Source organism: Falco punctatus (assembly GCF_963210335.1).
Source record: "Falco punctatus genome assembly, chromosome: 7".
Classification (NCBI taxonomy): domain Eukaryota; kingdom Metazoa; phylum Chordata; class Aves; order Falconiformes; family Falconidae; genus Falco; species Falco punctatus.
This window is the reverse complement of record NC_137587.1, coordinates 52,263,247-52,282,906: the sequence shown is the minus strand read 5'-3', so window position 1 is coordinate 52,282,906 and position 19,660 is coordinate 52,263,247. Positions and strand designations below refer to the sequence as shown.

General features: G+C 38.5%; 1 long non-coding RNA gene across 1 annotated transcript in view; it reads left to right on the top strand.

Annotated features, from left to right (window-relative positions):
- The first annotated feature begins 76 nt into the window (after positions 1–76).
- Positions 77–19,660, top strand: part of LOC308067214 — a 79,935-nt gene continuing 60,351 nt past the window's right edge. Inside the window, exon 1 of the long non-coding RNA XR_013929498.1 lies at positions 77–19,566. This is a non-coding gene — a long non-coding RNA (uncharacterized lncRNA). The remainder of the gene's footprint in view (positions 19,567–19,660) is intronic.

The window sequence follows — 19,660 nt, the reverse complement described above, 5'->3', positions numbered from 1 at the left end:
TGGCGGTTGGCGCCTCACGCACACGCGCAACGTAACGCGCTGCGCACCCCCACCCCCCGCGCGTGCGTGCGCGCGCGCCTTCCCCAGGCGCGGCGCGGGCTGGGCGGGGTCGGGAGCGCGCGGGCGGGGCCGAGAGCGCGCTGCCTCCTCCGCGCCGCTGAGGCGCTGCCCGGGCTCGGCTGTCGCGCCGCTCCCGCGTCTCACGGCAGCGTTTACCGGGGCGGGGGGAGGCCTGCGGCGCGGTAAACAGGCACAGGGTGGGACACGGGGAGCTCCGAGTGCCGGGGTGGTGCGCTGCGCCGCGTACCCGCGGGGCGCTGGAGGGGAGGTGTCTGAGCCGGGAGCGGCGCCGTGAGGTAAAGGGGACAGGTGACAGCAGTGCTGCACCCCGGCGGGCAGCGGCAGAGCGGTGGTGGGCAAAACCGTGAACCGGCACGTCGTTTGGAACTACAGCTGCGTAAATACGGCATCCAACATACAGGCCTTCAGCTGCGTAAATACGGCATCCAACATACAGGCCTTCCGCTGTGTAAATGTGGCATCCAACATACAGGCCTTCCTGGGGGCAGCCGTGGTGGCATTACCTGCGCGCAGGGAAGCCAGATAAATCTCATTCTCATCGTTGTGTACTGAGAGTGGCAGCGGCAGGCAGCACTGCTAGGAGTTCAGGGTGGAAGGTTTCAGCTAAGATGTAAATTTGCCAGTGATGCTTTTACACAGACAGCCACCAACTTGGTGGCACTTACATAGCACATCTGTTGCCCAAAGGCGAACAATGCAACAATAGCAACAAAGTTTGTTTTATGGTACTGAAGGAATGTGGAATAAATGTGACAGATGTGGAGAAGAAGTGTGGAAAGAGTTAAAAAATAATGTAAGGGGGCACAAAATGAATGGAGGAAACCAAGAGAAAGAAAAGTACCACAAAAGAGGAACATGAAGCACAGGCACCCCAACCCACAAAGGCACAATCTGCAAACAATGGGAAAAAGTAGTTATAAAGGTAAATTAATTAGAGCATTTAAAATATAGATAACTGTCCTTGTTTTGGCTGGGACAGAGTTAATTTTCTTCCTAGTAGCTGGTGCAATACTGTATTTTGGATTTAGTATGAGAACAATGTTGGAACACACGGATGGTTGTAGTTGTAAATCAGGGACATTTCAGTTTCTTCGGCCCTGCCAGCGAGAGGGCTGGAGGGGCACAAGACACTGGGAGGGGGCACAGCCAGGGCAGCTGACCCGAACTGGCCAAAGGGCTGTTCCATACCATAGAACGTCACCTCAGTATATAAACTGGGGGGGCTGGCTGGGGGCTGCCGATCGCTGCTGGGGGACCGGCTGGGCATCGGTCAGCGCAGGGTGAGCAACTGCACTGTGCGTCATGCATTTGTTTTTTTTTTTTAGTTTTCCCTTTCTCTTATCCCTCTTTTCATTATTAGATTTTACTTTTATTTCAATTATTAAACTGTTCTTATCTCAGCCTATGTGTTTTACCTTTTTCTGGTTCCCCTGGAACTCACCAGGGAGGCAGGGAGTGAGTGAGCGGCTGTGTGGTACTTAGTTGCTGGCTGCAGTTAAACCATAACAGGAGTTAATGTCATGCACAGTAGGTGGCCTGTGGCCTGTAGGCATTATTGTGGCATGTTTATCAGATAATAGTTACTAATGTAAAGTGAGAGCTAGCTTAAGTATAAAGAAGGGGTTTGTAACTACTGGTAGGAGAAATACAGTAAAATAGCGAGGGGAAGTAGCAAAAGGCAAAAAAATATTGTATCCAACCATCTTTGTTAACATCACTACTACATGCTTAAGGACATTATCTTTTTCTATCTGCTCCCAGCCGCACCAAACTTCTTACTGTTGCCAGTGTACTTGGGAGCTTCCTGTGCCTGTAGCACCCCAGCTTTTAATAGTGAAGATCTCATTATGTGACTTTTGCGATCAGTTTGTAAGGTGCTTGCCTAGGTATTGAAGACTGAATGGCAAGAGAGCTCAGCCTGCCGATCTGGAGTAGCTGTGAACAGCTGGAATTATTCCAGGGTGAGCTCAGTCTCACTGAGGTCTAAAGATAAAGGGTGTCCATGATTCCTAGAGGGGCACATTGCAGGAAAGAAAAGTTCCCTTTCATGGGCTGCTCAGTTATCATGGATCAAAACTTATGTATTAGTTTGATGCCTGAATACCTGTTATTTTACCAGCAAATGCAAGTTTACAAAGTGTCAGAGTACAGATTTTGAACCAGTACTGTTCTATTCTGGTTTAGATAAAGTAGAAAATGGGATTAAATTATGCTGTACAGAATAATTTTATTACCCAATAGATAATCTTCCCTGTCTTTCAATAGAGCAGTAATAAATAAAGGGCCACTGTGACTTACTTATTAAGTCAAAAGGTTGGAAGTTTTCCAGCAAATTAATGTTTTAAGAAAAAATAAGTCTCATATTAAATACTTACAGTGCTTTTCTTAATGTGCTTCAGTTGTCGATAAACTCAAAACTGTCTTCAAAATGCACAAATGTCTCAGCTGCAGGACACCAGTGCCAAACTCGTGTCATGATGGTCGGCAAAGCTGTGCAATTTCCAACCTCGTACACGGGGTGGCACAGTATAGCTGGAAATCTAAGTGTTCAAATGTAACCCAGAAAACAAGCAAACAAGAGGTCAGAGCCAACTACTAGGGAATGTTGAATAATTCTATTTTTAAACATCAGACAATTGCAAATATAAGCAGTTTCTCACATGAAAGGTTTACCAAGGAGAACAGGCTTGAAGGAATGTTCATTCTGTTGCGTGAATTTTGTCCTGTGCATGGGAAAAATCAACTGTTACACAATTTCAGGTTGACGTAATTCACAATTAACCTTTAAATAGAAAGTAATCACCGAAAGCAACAGAATACAAAACATATACCTTTTTCACGGTCTTTTCCCATTTTACATATTAGAAAAATATTTTCTAGTATTTTTTTAAAAAAAGGGAAACCAACAACTAGATTAAAAATGCTCCCCTTTATAGAAACAGCCGAGAAATGTTGGAATTTTAAAACATTCATTTGAAAGACTTTCTCTGTGGGGTTAGATGTAGAGATTGCATTTGTATACAATTCCTCCTTGCTGTTTTCTCTATACAGAAAGTATGAATACTGTTTTTTTTTCCAACTTTATTTTGCCTGGTTTTGATTGTAAGGGCTTTGGGCTGTAGTTTACCTCTGCTTTTGTAGTCCCTGCACATAGTTTGGCTCCTGTCTTAGACACCTGTGATACAAATGACAAGAACACCACATTACAGAGTAGTAGCTTTCAGGTATGTGGACAAGAAGTAGGGAAGTAGGTAGTGCCTGATATTTTGCCTCACTTCTGATATTCCTGTTGGGTACATCATCACCTCTTTAAAGCCATTCCGTTGTGCTCTGTTATCATGCTGCTGTAGCTAGCTGAGTTGCGTAGTTGCATCCTCTTTGCATATCATGGGGTAAATTATGGATCAGAAGGTGACCCTCAACACCTTCTGTTGAGTCCTTCTATGACCCTGTGTACTTTCTCCCAAACCTCCCTGAGCTACTAGCGATACAACCCATGATGCCATAGTGAACTAGTTCTTCTTAAGTGGATTTGTACTTCCTGTCTCCTAACCCTCCTCCCTGACGTTTTGTCTTTTAATAACTGTGAACAAATACCTCACCATTGAAAAGAATTCAAGGTCCAAGTCAGATATAAGTGAAGATCTTGTGTTTGGAATTCAGCTAGAGAAGTACAAAAATACAAAGGATGTGCATCTTTCGTAACAGTCAAACCAAACTGGACCTTTGCCATTTCAAGTTTCAAGGACATAGCTATTGCCTACCTAAAAAAGAGGTATTCATCCTCTGTGTGCATTATTTTCAGGGTTTTTTAATGTATTTTTCCTGTCAGAGAGCATCATAGTTTGTTGGTTACAAACAACCATAACAGTATGAAAGAAAGCAAGACCCAACTTGCTAGCCATGAGAATCTTCATGCCTGTGTTGGTGGAGGGGGGTGGGGTGGGCGGGGGAGACATAATGATTGTTTACAGAAGTTATTGATGTTCTTCATTAGTATTTAAATAAGATTTCTGTATCTACAAGTAAAAGGTACTAAATGTATTGCTGTTAGTACCATATTTGCTAACTGCTATACCCTCAAGAAAAATAGATATTAATCCTAAATTTTGCTTTGGTTGAAAACTGAGGGACCCGTTAACTGTGGGAATAATGTGGAAAAATAAAAGCAGTAAGAGATCTCTTGCATCTGCCTCTTCCAGATAAACAGCATTAGACCATTCCAGTGCACCAGTAGAATAACACGTGGTTGTGTACTGTTGATTGACATTCCTTAGTTTGTACTAGAAATTTGCCTATCTTAGAAAAAGGAGATAGTTACACATAGGTACAGATTATGAGGTTATGTTCTGCATAGGTGTTTTTGAGACTAAACATTCTTACCTTGCAATGCCTCATAAAAAACGTCTGATCTTTGCCATTTGCAGTGTCAGCTTAACGTCTACCATAGGACTGTGTTAATAATATCATTTTTATCATATTGTGGTCTGAATCTAATATCAAGTGTGGATGAATCTCACTGGGAAAATGTTTATGCATAATCAAAAAATCTGCAACTTCCTTCATATGAAGCTGTTGAGTTCTCAGTTTGCGTTTCTGCGTGTTCTGATGGTCAGGCTGTTATTCATACTTGCATGCAGTATGAATTCAGTATACTTGGTTCAGCTCACTTCTTACAGTTTCTGAAAAAAACATGAAGTACCCTGTTACATGGACAGAAGATATCTTTGCTGGTTGAGCTTGAGGGGAAAACTGGGTACAATTATATATTCTTTTAATTATTCATGACTTGGGTCTGAAGTGAATGTGTATACGTTTTTCACTTATTCACTTTATAAAATTCAAAACTAAGCCCAGAAGCAGTTTTATGCTTGGCAGCGTGACAAGTTTCCTTTCCTCAACGAACCAGTCAAAGGAATTGTTCCTCAGAGAGTTTGTCATCCTCATGTATCCCAGAGAGTCAGGAGGGGAGCTGGCATTCATTACACCCCCATCACACATATGCATGTGCACTCTCTCCCTCTCCCCCCCACCCCTCTCCCTCCCTCCCTGGCTGTGACAACAAGCCCATCTCAGCGGACTGTGTTTGTATCTAGCATGTGGTTTCATTTGTGTAGCTGATTTGCAGTTCATTAATCTAGAAAGCATTGCCCAGTTCTGGTAAGGACAACATATCCATATGTATTCTGCTTATTCCGCCTTCTATCCCCAGTGCAACACACAGTTTAGAGAGATGGAAAAACTTTTTTTTTATTTGGGGGGGGGGGGGGGGGGGGTAGGGGGAAGCAACTAGAGCAAAAGCAGCTGAGGAGCCAAAGCTGATGTAAACATACATTAGGAAATTGTTTTGATCTGGCCTATCAGGCTGCTGGCAATGCACTGTGCTTCCTTGGGAGACATGCAAATTTATGGGACACAACTTGACATGATTAAGGCAATGCATACAGAAGAGGTAATTGCCCTTCGGCAAGAGAATGGTGTCAGAAATCAATGATTCTTTATGTTCTTGGCAGTACAGGTAGGATCATGAAATTAGGGACCTCTTGCAGATTCATTATAGTTTAGGTGTTGGGTTGGGTATTTTTTAAACTTGTTTTTCCAGCTTTTATGGTTGTATTACTATTAGTTGTTTGTCTTGCAGGGGAACCTAAGGAGAACAGTCATTTGTAGTCTTCAAAACCTAAATCTGTATGTGCTGATACTGTGATAGCTTGTTGAGTCTGGAGACAACAACAACAAAACAACAAAACAAGAGTGAAAACAATGCCACAGGGAGGCACCAACTTCAGCTGTTCACTCACAGCAGTGGGGTTCTTCACTTTGAAATTTAATTATCAGAGGCACTGACACTCATTGACAGACATGTGCTTAGAACTCATCCACATGCCTGAGTGGAGTCAGATTCATCTTGTGCCAGGGTTAATTAAAAATAACTGATCACTACCTGGGAATTTGGGGGTAAGAATGGCTGAACTTAAGGTGAAAGACTCCATATCCTATTACTACTCCCCTGGGTCAGCCTAGCAAATAGCTAACTGTAATATCTTAATTAACCATGTGTTAGAATCAACCTTATTCTCCCTCGCAAGCTGTATATGTTGCTAATTGCAATAGGTAAGCACACAGGAGCACAAGGGAAGCAGCCATTAGTGCCGTGGTGGGGCAGTTAGGTTTCCCACTGTACTGTGTAGCAAGGCAAATCTGGTGTCACTGGGGTGGTGCTGAAACAGCACCCTTTAATTTAATGCAAACCCTTCCAACCCCCCAGACAAAACAGGCACTGCAGACAAAGGCTGTCTTTGCATTCCTTTCTCCTATTAAGTTTGGCAGAGTGGCAGAGGCAGAAACTAGTAGGAAGAGCCCAAGTGTGTCGCTCTGGAAACTGTCATCTTTCATACACCCACTATACTGAGGGTCTCCAACGCTCATGTTCTGCTGCTGGGAATGCTCAGGAGCCCAAGTGTCAATACAGCCTTGCCGCACTGCTGGGGGCACAGGGAGAGGGAAGGGGAAGTGTCGTGTATTCTGGCTGTGCACAGCTGGTGTGTGATTCATCAGGGACTTGTACCATCTGGTACAGATGAGAGTCTGATCATGTTACACAGTGTTGTTATCAGAAATAGGGACTTAGAAGAACATGGCAAAGCTAGGATTAGTTTGCTGGTGCAAATTTAACTTTTGAACTGCAAACCTCACATGGAGAGGCTGACCACTTCCAAAAATCCTGTTCTCCAGTTGTCCAATGCACAGTTGATAAATACTTGATTTTCTAGGTTCTGCTAGCTGGATAAAAGTGTGTAATTTCTTGTGGATTTTTAGGTCTAAAAATATAGTCCCAAAGTCCTTTCTGAAGAAGCTAAAATGCTGTAAATTAGGTTTTTTCCATGCTTGTCCATCAGTACACCATTTCTTTGACATTTCCTCCACTGGTACCTGTCATGTTCTCTTTAAATTCATTTTTGGTTCTCTGTTGCTTTATGTATTAAATGCAGTTTTTTGAGGTAATTCCCATCTAAGCTTTCTCTGTCAGTCCCTGGCCCTTCATCTCTGAGCTTTTATTCAGTCAGAATACTTAAGATTTTATCCTAGCCATTAATTTTAATTTTCCAACAGTATTTTTTGAAGATTAGCTAAATTAAATCATTTTTGCAATTAGTGTCAAATTAATCCATAATGGAAGGTAGATAACAGCAGAGATGGAGTCTCTCAGATTTTGACGGATACCCTCATTGAGTTTAATGTTTTGTATAATATCTCCTTAAGTGAGCAAACAGCTCACCTTGACGACTTCCTTCCCTCACACCTAGGCTGCTGGCCACATAGAAATAATATCTTTGGTTATGGGGAAAACTAACTCTCTTTTTACATTTCTTGAGTTCTGAGAGGGAATGTTGTTAGCCTGATGGTATTAAAAAACATTTTTTGGCATTTTTTGGCCTTATCTCTGGCACTTGATAGCTGATGGCTGCTGAACGTCCATGGAGTGTAACATATGAAGTCTACCACAAAAAAAAAAATAATTTTTTAAACTTGTTTTCATAGAGATAGGCGAAAAAGAAGCCAAGTTATCAGTTTAACCAGTGGAAATCAAGGAATCTCCAGCAGGCACGCTAGTGGAGAGGAGGCTGGAAATGGGATAGCAAGACCAGTCATCTCAGGATCAGTTCCTGGATCAGCAGCAAGAGTTGTGTCTGAACGTACCTCAGAATCTTAGGACTCTGTCATTTAGCCTGATGTAAGGAAGCAAACACACTGGTACTTGTATTCGGCTCATTTGAATGTTTGGCTATAGACAAATCTGTGCCTGAAGTGCTTTAATTTGAGGTACCAGATTCTGAGCAGACCTTCAGCTCAGACCTGCGATTAAGCTCAGCTTGATTTTCTCTGATGATTAAATGCTTACTTTTGTCTGTTCAGGGTCCTCACAGATAGTTTCATTTTCTAAGACAATGTATTTCTTTTTTTTTTTTAAGTAAGCAGGGATATGCATGTAATGGTTCATTTATTCTGTCATCATATGGCATCACTTAAAATTAAGTGATCAGTTTAAGCCAAAACTTCATTTTGTGCCTGATCTGGCCTACCTGACTTCAGTGACAGTTTTTTTTAAAGTAGTGGTGTGTTAAGGATTACTGTGATTCAAGAATAGATGATGAGTTTCTAAAAAATTATCTCCGACGTTTAAGAAGACAAGTAGGCAGTTCTGCTGGGGTAAGATTGTTATTTTTTACTGGGTTTGGATGAGCTTTCCTTACAAACTCTGTGAACATCCTTTGGGCTTGTTCACATCCTACTAGTCTGGCAAAATTCTCACAGGCTACTAGTAGAGCTAGTAAACAAAACCAACCAAAAAACCCCAAGATACCAAAAACCAAAAAACCTCCCAAACATTAGCCACTTTCATCACAAGTAAAGGCATATACTTTGAGATCCTAGGATTAAACACAGAGAACATGCCTGGGTAAAATTAAATAACTTAAGTCCTTAAACCAGAGGTAGTGAGACTTTCAGCAAGAAAACAATATTTTACCTTTCTGCATGTATAAGGGCCCCAAATGATGATGCATCGTGGCTGCTGCTGCACTGGCAGCACAACTTAAAAAGCCTGGCTGCACCTTTCCGGCAGAGGATGCCGTACTGTCACAGTCTGCAGAAGAAAAAAGTTGTCTGTTTCCTTTCTGCTACAGTTTACAGCCTGTTTTACCAGCACAGGTCAAAAGCTGTGGTAATTTAACTAAATTATTACATTACTAGGTTAACGAGTAAAAGCTGTCTTTGCTGGCTCTACCGTGGAAGCAGTAACAGAACAAGTGGTCCTGATAACCACTCCTGAATTGGAGATGATGAATGGAATCCTTTCGGATGCCTTTGGAATGAAGACGGACATACAAAAAGTCTGTGTGTAATTTTCAGTTCTGCTCTTACTATGACCTTAGCCAAGGACAGTCACAATCTGAGGTGTGGGTGTTTAGTACCCCAATTCATAAACAAACCGTGTAGACTATAAATTCTTCTGAGCAAGAAGGATGTTAAGCTGTTAGTTTTGCACAGTGTGGCTTTGGCTTTGTCTGGAGCTACTTAATGTTGCTGTAGCAGAAATCAACAATACCAAACTATTGATTTAGGGATCATTTAAATTCAGTGTTAATGATATTTGTTCAGCTATAGTCCATGTATGAACCTCACAAACGAGAAATACTCTGAAGTCATTGAAAATCCTTCTATGAATATCCTCTGTAATATTTAAGCCTTTCAATTTACTTAATGCTGAGCTGAATGTGTGAGCTCTGCAATGATTAATGAGATCTCTGAGAAAGGGAACTCTCCCTCAAATACCGTTGCCTTATAAAGTTTGCACCTAAATTCTTCCAGAGACCTAATTTATCATTTGTGGGTATCAGTCTGCTCTCTCGCAGACATACAGTGGATCTCAAGTTCTGTAGAAATAGGGAAGATAAGGAATGGAGATACTAGCACAGCATTTTGCAGCCAAGTGGTCACATATGAAATTAAACCAGTCCTATTTGTTGGCTAGAACGTTGGAAGGAGGAGATTTTTCCTGAAAACAGAATTGAAAATCCTTTACATCACTGCTATTCACTGTAGGTAAGCAAAAATCAATACAGATTTGGCTAAATTTTGTTCGATTCACAGCCAAATAAAATGTGAAAAGCACTGTCACACATGTCAATGTTGTGGCACCGTAGGCACCATGAGTTAATAAAAAGGCAGTAAGAGATGTCTGTTGTGTCTCACAGTCTTCAGTGTATCCCCCAAACATGCAAAAGAATTGAGCAAACCAGAAAGAGCCTTCTGCAGTGGAGCAATCTAGAATATTACCCTTAATTTCCAGCATATTTACAGACTGCTATTACTAAATATGACTCATCAAGATTAAAAAAGAAAAATAATTCAGTCAGAGCTGTTGGCAAGTCACTATTTAATGTTACTTTTCGTATTTGCTGTGATAAGCACTAAAATTTACACACTCCTTGATAAATCATTGTTTAGCAATGTCTAGAGGGTCTAGTAAATGGTTTAAAATTGCCACAATGTAATAAATGGTTATTTGATAATGAATGAAATTGTTTGAAAATACTGTTAAAATGTCAAGTTTTAACATATAGAACATTAGTCAAAAGGAGTGCAAACATGGAAACCATAGTGACACTATAAATATACTGCAACAAATGCATTTATTTGTACAGGGCAAATAGTAGGTGCTGTATACAAACCAGTATAAATTGATATATGAAGTTAATTTCAATCTGTAAAAGTAATTGCATTGGTTTAACTTATTTAACTCTCCTTACAGTAATATTTATAGCATAGCAAGAAAGTAAAGAAATAAATTATGATAAATAGATAAAATACATAGGAAATGGGAATTGTTTTCCAGTTTAATTACGCTGTCACATAAAATTATCACAGAAATACACTATGCCGACAAGAAGAATACATTAAAATCCCATTATGCTATGCAGAGTTGGCTAGCTTTTGTGGCTGTTTAATCCATAAATAGCTTTTCATCTTTTCAATTATCATGAAAAGGTAAACTTTATAAAAAAATATAGTCGTGCAAAAAGGACAATATAGGCTTTGCCAGTTCACGGTTAGCCTGTAACACGAAACTGGAAAGCAAGAATATAATACCTTTGTTTTCAAGGATACATCTGACCACGTAGTTAAATCTGAAGGAAAAAGATGCCCACTTAGAGTAATTTTTTTTTTTCTTGGACATGACTCTTAGCTGGAGAATTTTTGTGTGGCTGTAGTCTCTATATAACATGCTCACATATTGTAGTGATTGGACACTATTATAACTACAGTAAAAGCAGGACCAACAAGCAGGCAAAACATTACAAAAGCGCATTTGTTTTCTTCTTCCAAGCCAGATATTTGTCGTTTCAACCTGAAGTTCATCTTACCGTTTCTTTTCATGATGAACAGCATTAATTTGTGTGGTATTTTTTTATCCTTCTACTTTCTATATCTTGGTCTGAACACAAAATGACAGCCTTACTAGAGGCAGAAAGATGCATGTAATTCTCTGAAAGGGACTTGATTTTTCTTCTTCTCAGTTTTTTTTCAGAACAGTTGAAGCTTAGTTTGCTTGCTTAGAATATAGGTAAAGAACACTGTAATGCAGCAATTAGTGCTAATAATACGGCTGCATATATTTTGACTTCTCAGATATATTGTAAATCTTGCTGTATTTTTAAATTTGCAACTTTCAAAGCTGTGTGATTAAGTAGAAGCTGGCGATTTACTTAATAATAATAATAATAAAAAATATTAGTCTTTAGGGTTCCAATAAAAAGGTGGAAAATATGATTCTTCAGAGACTTCAAATTCATAGAAAAAATTTTAATATAGACTTCATTCATTTTAAAAAATCATATTATTTTTAAACCTACTTTATAAATCTTTAGCATCTGATTGATGAGGTTTGATCAATGAGGATAAGCAATACTCTGGGTAGAAAGGAAATCTCTATGAAATATCTATGAACAGAATACTATGTGCAAACTGAAACCCTAAAAGATAAGGCAGCTTCCTGTGTAAGATGAGATTTAGGTAATCAAAAGATATTCCTAGTACTTGTCATACTTGTATAAATTAAATGAATGGACTTGCTCCAAAACTTTATTCCAGCTCTTTAAAATTATGTGTATGCTGCAAGAATGATTTTTTAAAGCTGTCTGTCACTATAAAAGAATGGCTATAAATAAAGTAAGCTATCATTAGACTTTGGAAGGGATCACTTATTATACTCCAAAATGGCCTGCTATTTACAATTCTTATTAAAAAAAATTGAATGTGGAATGCATTCAAATTTCAGCAAAGTTGTAATACTGTTAACTTGCCTTCTAACAGTAGAAATTATGTTTTTTCTCATCATAATAAGTTATAGTCCTTATACTACTACATGAGCATTTCAAAAGGACAAAAATTGAATTCATCATTGGAATGTTTACGGAAATCAAAGACTTTGATTCTTATTGTTACTTTCTGATGCTAACCCATTTGTACCTTTGGTGACACATGTACAGTTATGGGTTTTGTGGCTTTTTTTTAGAGGGGCTTCTGATTTTAGCAGTCCACAAATTAGATAAAAGCCTAAATTATTTATATATATATATATGTATAATGTTATGTAAACTACACTGAAAGCTAGTGCTCATCTTCAGTAGCCCCAGATATCCACCTCAAAGTATTTTCAGAACTGAGGACTCAAAACACAGCAGCCATAACTATCTCTCATTAAAGATCTTGAAAATCAACTGCTGTAATTGTTGGGAGTTTAGACACTATCATTATGAAGACATATAAAGACATATTTAAAATAAATACAACTAATCCTAAGAAATATTTCTTCTAGGTTTTGCCCTTTATAAATTGCGCCACTATAATTTTTGCTTGGAGAGCTGGGTTTAAAAAAATGCAAAATGAAACTTTACCAGAATCAAACCTCTTTTTAGCAAGAACCATGAACTTGGCTTCGACGGCTTTAATTTGGAGGTTCTCTGTAAGATTTGCATTGTTGTAAAAATTTCATGCAACAGTAAAGGTAATATCAATTTAAGGAGATAAAATATATTAAAAAAAAAAAAAGCTAAGTGATATTGAATTACGAAAGGACAGCCCAGAACTGAGCAATGTCATGAATTGCTGTCTTTATCCTATTAAAGTAATTTAAAATCTTTGAAATTTTATCTTTCTATGAAAGAAGGAGGAAACTAAGAATCTTTGCATCAATGCTTTAAGGTTTAAGATTGGTGCACGCTTTTCACACCTTTTTGGGATGAAGTACTGTTCAAGCTAATAATAATAATAATTAGCATTAGAAATATCACAGAAATAAACAAGTAACAGTGTTTGTTACAAACACACATACACACACCCCAGGTAAAAATAGATCTAATTATATCCATCAGATTGAGTTATTACTGTTTGGCTTCACGCAGGACAATGTTTAACATCAAAACTGTGCAGAAATACTCCACAATAACATCCTAAATTCAGAGGTGTCCTGTAGGGTCATTTACACTTCCTTAATTATGGCTTCTTGGACTCCAGTCCGTTCTCAGTGTAGTCAGTAGAACCACAGCAGGAGCAGAGTTCAGGCCATTTGGCCACAGATGAGACTCTGGAAATCACTAACTTCTAGGAGTAAATTGAGGTTTCACTTGAAATTCCAGTAGTGTGCTTTTGTGCCTCTTCCACTGAGCAAGTGTCTTGGCATAACAGAAATTGTGCTTATCTTTAAAGTGTTTGCTAAGGTCTCCATTTGTCACCCTTGTGTGGCTCCTTTCTGTTGTATTTTACATGTTCATACCTTCAGCAAGAGTGTAGAGACCCTCTTATCCGTGAACATACTCCTCAAAACACAGAGAACTGAACAGAGGTAAAAACATCTATTTCTCTTGTTAGATTTTTTCATTTTCTAGAAAATAAAACTTCATACGTTCAGAATCAATAATTCCTTAAAAGAAAGAAAAGGCATTGTGGGGGTTGGGGTTTTTTTGTTGTGAAAAATCAGATAATTCTTAAATGACAAATATCACTATAATGACCAAAAAAAAGGTCTTCAGAAGTCAGATACAGCACTGAATCCCTAAAACTGAGGAAGGTGTTGCTAAAATAATCCCTCCACACTGTCACCAAAGCAGAATATGGAATTCCTGTATGTTTTTCCAGCATGTACCAAAGTTGTACTCAAACCTCCAGGGCTGTCTGTCCCGGACTTGAAGTGTTTTTACCAAACCTAGGAGAAAGTAGAAGAGCCAGGTGAGTCAGAATGTCCATCAGTTAGCATGTTGTAAAATTGGGGTTTATTAACCACTGTTGCCTACTAAGAATTTTAGCCATCTGTTTGGTAAACAGGACCCAAAGTAGTTCTGTATAAAGGCCCCAACTCAGTGTAACGTTTGAGCTACCCAGTCAGAAGAAGGGCTGTTGCTGTGCTTTACCCTCCCTGGCTGCAAGTACCTTGCTGGATCAGAGCCAGCGCAGGGCAGGAACGTACAGGCGATGCTGTGGAGCGCGTGCAAGTTACACACCAGTGGCGCTGTGGCTGAGCAGGGCCAGTCTTCCTTTCCCATGAAGTCTATGGGACACAGGGCAGTATGCTGGCAAGGCATATTGCACCTATAGTGTCTTCTGATTTGTCAGCTGTGCACTGATTAAGATACAGATGAGCCCTGTGCTAGTGAACTAAGCTCTTAAATGCAGTTTTGGGGAGGTTCAGCTGTGAGGAATTTTACAAATGCCAGCTCCGATTTTCCTTGGAACTGCATTAGCCATAAATATGGATTATTCCTGTAGGTCCTGTATATGGAGAATTTGATCTGTTTTAAAAGTTCGGCAGCAAAACGTGAACGTAATCAGTTCCCAGACAGATAAATGTGTTACTTTAGTGGAGATGTTTTGATCATGTGACTTAGTCAAAGTGCAGAAAAATTTAAACATTTCCATCCCTGTCTGCCTGAAACTGTTACTGTTATATAAATATATACATACACATACGTTTACATAATATACACATACAAAATATAGCAAATTTTGACAGCTTTCCTAGATCATTTTGTTTGAATAGCAAAGCAGCAAACAGGTTCCTGAACAAAAGGATAATCCCATTTCATTGCTAAAATCTAAAGTGAATTTAGGGTTTCCTACTATTTGTGAATAACTGCTATCTGAAAATATTAATTTATGACTATTATTGAGCAGGTGACCACTCAGTGCTAATAGGAACTAGCAATTAGTGTATGTAAATCAACTGAGACAGCAGCATCTCAATTGCTGTTCTGCATAGAGGAATAGTTAATTTGTAGGAATACATGTTTCCAGCCCAGATTTTAAAAAGTCACGTTTTCCACTGCTGAAAACCTCAATACCTATAATATTTGTTGTGCATTTTATGATTATTCTTAATGCCCTTGCAAACACGTGTAATAAAATGCTAACAAACCGTCATCCATTGCTTAATTATGTTTATCTAGACGGATAAAGTGGGGGGGGGGGGGGGGGGGCGTGAGGAAAAAATACTGTTTCCTATTTGGCAAACATAGACAAAATTTACAGCTTAATTATTCCTTGTAGTGCTGTAGAGGGATTTTCCTGTTAATCATACTTAGGTCCAGAGTTGATTTAAAAGAAAAAAAAATTGTGGATTTTTTTTTTCAGTGAGGTTTAAAAAGTATATTGACTCCCGATTAAATCAACTTCCCCTCCAGTAGGGGATTTAAATGTTTGTGAGCCTTTACTGGGAACTACACAGGGAGCTTTTCTGACAGTGATGAAACACCTTCTGTAAGGCAAGACAAATATCTCTGAAAGTAATGTTATAGTTGCCTTCAGAAACTTTGCTTATGGAAAATATCAGAATAATTCATCTTAATTAACAAAAATACCTCTGTGTTTCAGCAACTAAGTGCAAGAAAAATAGAGGTCAGTTCAGGAAACCTTTATTTATGAGAGTATTCCACTAAATTCCGAAAGATCGCTTGTGTGCACTGTGATGCGCATGTGATTAAAGACTGCAGTTTATCATTAGGTGTGTTTTTCAATGCTCCATGAGATCTTTTTAATTTGAAATTTTTAAACGGTGTTTTTTCAAAGCCAGATCTCTGCCAATCACCACAGGACCACTAGACAAATCAGAAGTTGCGTTCTGTAGCACACTTTACTCTTCTTGCAAAGATAGCCTAGGAAGTGCTGACTGAGAAGAATCATCAACAAATCCTCATAGTATATTCTTCAGCAGAAACTGGGCAGAAGTATTCACTGCAGTGAGTACTTTACATTAAAACCACTCACATTGAACTTGTACAGTAACCCATGAAAATATCTCCTTTTAATGCTGAAGCTTACCATCTTCATAGTTACCAGATAAATTTGTACATCACTTAGCTGCATTTGAAATGAACAGGTAGGCAAAAAAATGGTGTATCTGTCTTGGCTGTAACTAGCTGTGATTTCTTCTATGTTAAGTAGCTAATAAATTGCTTTCTGCTAAGTATTTAGAAGTACATACCATGAAGAGTTACTAAGTTCCATTTCTCACAGAGTACCTTCCCAACTTGGCACAAAACCTGCCTTTGTTGCACAAACACAAAAAACCACATCAACATTTTACACTGTGTCTGAATTCTGGATATGCATTAATGAAGTACTTTCCCCAATTTGTTTTCCTTATATTTTCATATTTTTTCCTGGTGTAAGAATAAGTTGTAGGTTGTTAAGCACTGGCAAGAAAAATGACAAGAACATACTTTAGCTACAAGGGTTGAAAATCTGTTCAGTGAAATTATAAGTAGAAAAATCTTAATCCAAAACCCCATACACAGATATTGCTAAGGTCTCATTTATCAGCCTCAGTAAAATCCTGAATTAATAATTTTTGCATAGATTTGAACCTATGCTACCAGATAAGTTATGTAAACTTAGAAATTCACTACTTAACTATTTGCCTTCTATTTGCTGGACATCAATGTAGTTCTTGGGTAGCCTATTATGAAATGTTGAAAAATTACCTATATTAGTAGCTCTTGAATACATCTTTGCATTAGAACAGATTATACTTTAAGAAAAACAGCTAGAAAAGTTATTTTTTTTCTTAAAAATAATATATAAGAAACAAAGCAAATATTTATTTCCATGGTGTTCCACAGATCATCATGTTGCAATGAAGAATATGTAACAGCATGAAAGTAATAGTCAATACTGAACAGTCACACCAGCATAGTTACAGAAAAGGGTGTGACTTGGGCTTTTTCTGGTGTCGTCATGCCAGCAAAAATTTTGGCATGCACAAAGGTACACAGCTTTAGAAGGTGCTTTTAAAGACTTTACAAGACTTATGTTTTTTTCATGGAATTAGCTATATTGGTGTGAAAGATTTCCTACTGATCCCTGTCCACACTAAGGGAACTTCTTTTACTTTTCGTTAAATGATTATAAAGCAGCAGGAGCTGTTTTATTTTTTTTTTAAGCTAGAGACATGCCCTAAATAAGACCTGCTTTTTACATCAGAATCTTTTTAGAGCATGTTCTTCAAATCAGAAGAAAAAAATAGGAAAAAACAAATTAAGTCTCAAAAGTGACCTTTTAGAACTGCTTATAATGCTGGATGATAGCATACATGTAGTTAGGAAAAGGTAAAAAAGAAAAGATAAGGAAACATTGACATTAGGGATGCCATGTATGGACTTAAAGCTTTTGAAACTCAATACAAGGTACCCCACTGCAAAACACAGAAGCAAATTCACAGCCTTAAAAGCATTGCTAAAAGGTAGGCAAGTTTCAGCAAGACAAAAAATATCAAAGTCATTACTGATCATATGTTCCCTTCAGACGAAAGCCTTTCCAGACACTGATCAAATATTAAACAGAAGAACAGTCAGTATTGGCTGTCAGTAAAATCTGTAATAGAAAATTCAGAGACCTATAACTTAATGCTTTTTTAAACCTGACCAGGAGGGGAAGAAGAGTTAAAAAAGAGTAGTCCCTCACAAACTGTTAAAAAATAGTTAAAAATGTTTCTCCTTCTTTGAATGAAGGACCTTAATATATTAAATGATGAAAATAGGAACCTTTAGTATGTTAATTCAAAAAGCTGAATCTTTGTTCCCCAAGTTAAGTAGGTGTGCAGACATAGCCAACCTTATTTAAGTCATAAGAATGATAATTAGGGTCGCTCTTCAGGAAAGCTCTTAATCATATGCTTACAGAAGTCGATAGCTTAAAATACCTGTCTAAGCACTTCCCTGAAACAGGCCTTACTAGGTGAAAGTTAACATATCATGATCATATGGGAAGTATCCGAATAATTTCATGCCTATTTATAGTCCAGACAAACATGAACTCTCATTTCTTACTCGGTTTTCACATGTAAAGGATTTCATGTAACTGTGGGGTTCCTGGTAATAGTTGGAATTTTTCAGCTGATGAAGTCTCCATCAAAAAGCTTATGAGACGTCATTCACTTTCTGTGACGTCTTAGAAAACCTGTTTAAAAAGTGCTATACGAGCCCAGAATATTAGAGCATCTTCTTGGAATGAAAATTAGCTATTGAGAAAAAAAATTTAAAATTCTTTTCTAGAGAATATAGACTATTTAGTACCATCTAAAAAAAAAAAACCAAACAAAAAACCTTCTTCAACATTTCAGAGTCTCATAAAAATTCTCCTGGCAGATATAAAAGGTAGAATCTGTTGCGCTTATATTGATGATACAATAATTTTCTCTTAGGATGTGGATCAGCATTTAGCAAATATAACAGCTGTACTATGAATATTACAGTCTCTGAGTTTAACTCGAAACCTGAAAAATGAAAATGCTATAAGAATCTAGATTAAATGATCTGTAGCATATTTTATAAAAAAAAAAAAAATTGGCTGTAGACCAGGTAAGTTGGTTTTGTCACTTTTCCTGTGCCCTGAAATATGAAGCAAATCCAGCAGTCTTGGTTTTACAAACTGGTATCATCTGCAGACTACAGTTGCCTATCTTTGAATAGCCTCTTAATAACATTATGGGGCAGGGAGAGAAAAAACAGCCGATAGATAGATGAGCATAGAATATTTCTAAAAACTTTTTTAAACTGTCCGATTAATAAACTTGTGAATAAGGCATGCTTGTTAAACACCTACTTGTACAAATGCTACCTAAAGACAAATTTATCAGACCAGTGAGAGTTTTCTTTTGATATCCTGGTATCTATGAGAAAACATTTGTTCCCCATGCTGATCTGGTAACACTACAGAGTACAATAACACCATAAATAAAATCCATCAAGAAATTTCTGGGGAAAAAGCTGGTCATCCATTTATAGAATCAAACCCACTGTTACAGAAATTATTTTAATCACTGGTAAATAAACCCCCAAGCAAATAAAGAAATTTCCTTTAATAAAAATATCAGAGCCCATAATTATACAATTAGTTTGGGGTTTCCAAAACTGTTCAGTGGTGACCTGACTTCTCTCCTATTGAAGTCTATAACTGGCTCAAGGGAGAGAAAGGTGCCAGGCTGGGCACTAGTACGGAGTTTGAAACAGTTTTTAGAAGGGGCATTATACTGTTACGAGACGTCAGCTTAGTGAAACCACAGCATCACATGCAGGCCAGCTCGGGCTCTCAGAGCGCAACTGCAAACCCCAGATCCTCCAACAGGCTATTTCAAATGCCAGTGGTCCAGACACAGATGCTGAGGTGCGACCAGGGAGCAAGGGTACCAGATGACTGTTCATGAGCAGTGAGTCCACAAAATTTGAAAGTATGAAGCACATTTAAATATACTGTCCAACCGTTCAGTTTGTTCTCAATGGAGGTTTAAAAGAAGGACACCAGCCAGGAGCAGTAGATCAATAATATCATCTGCAGCCACGTAATAGTCTCTCTTCTGACCCACAGGTCAAGACTGGCATGAAGCTTCCATTCAGATTGGGATGTTCGTGAGAATCCAAGCTACTGAGGAAGGTAGGTGTTTGATGTTCTGCATCTGGTGCTGGAGGCTATGGTTTTAGTATGGTTTAGGTTAAGGCTGTCTGCATAGACCCAGAGGGTCATATCA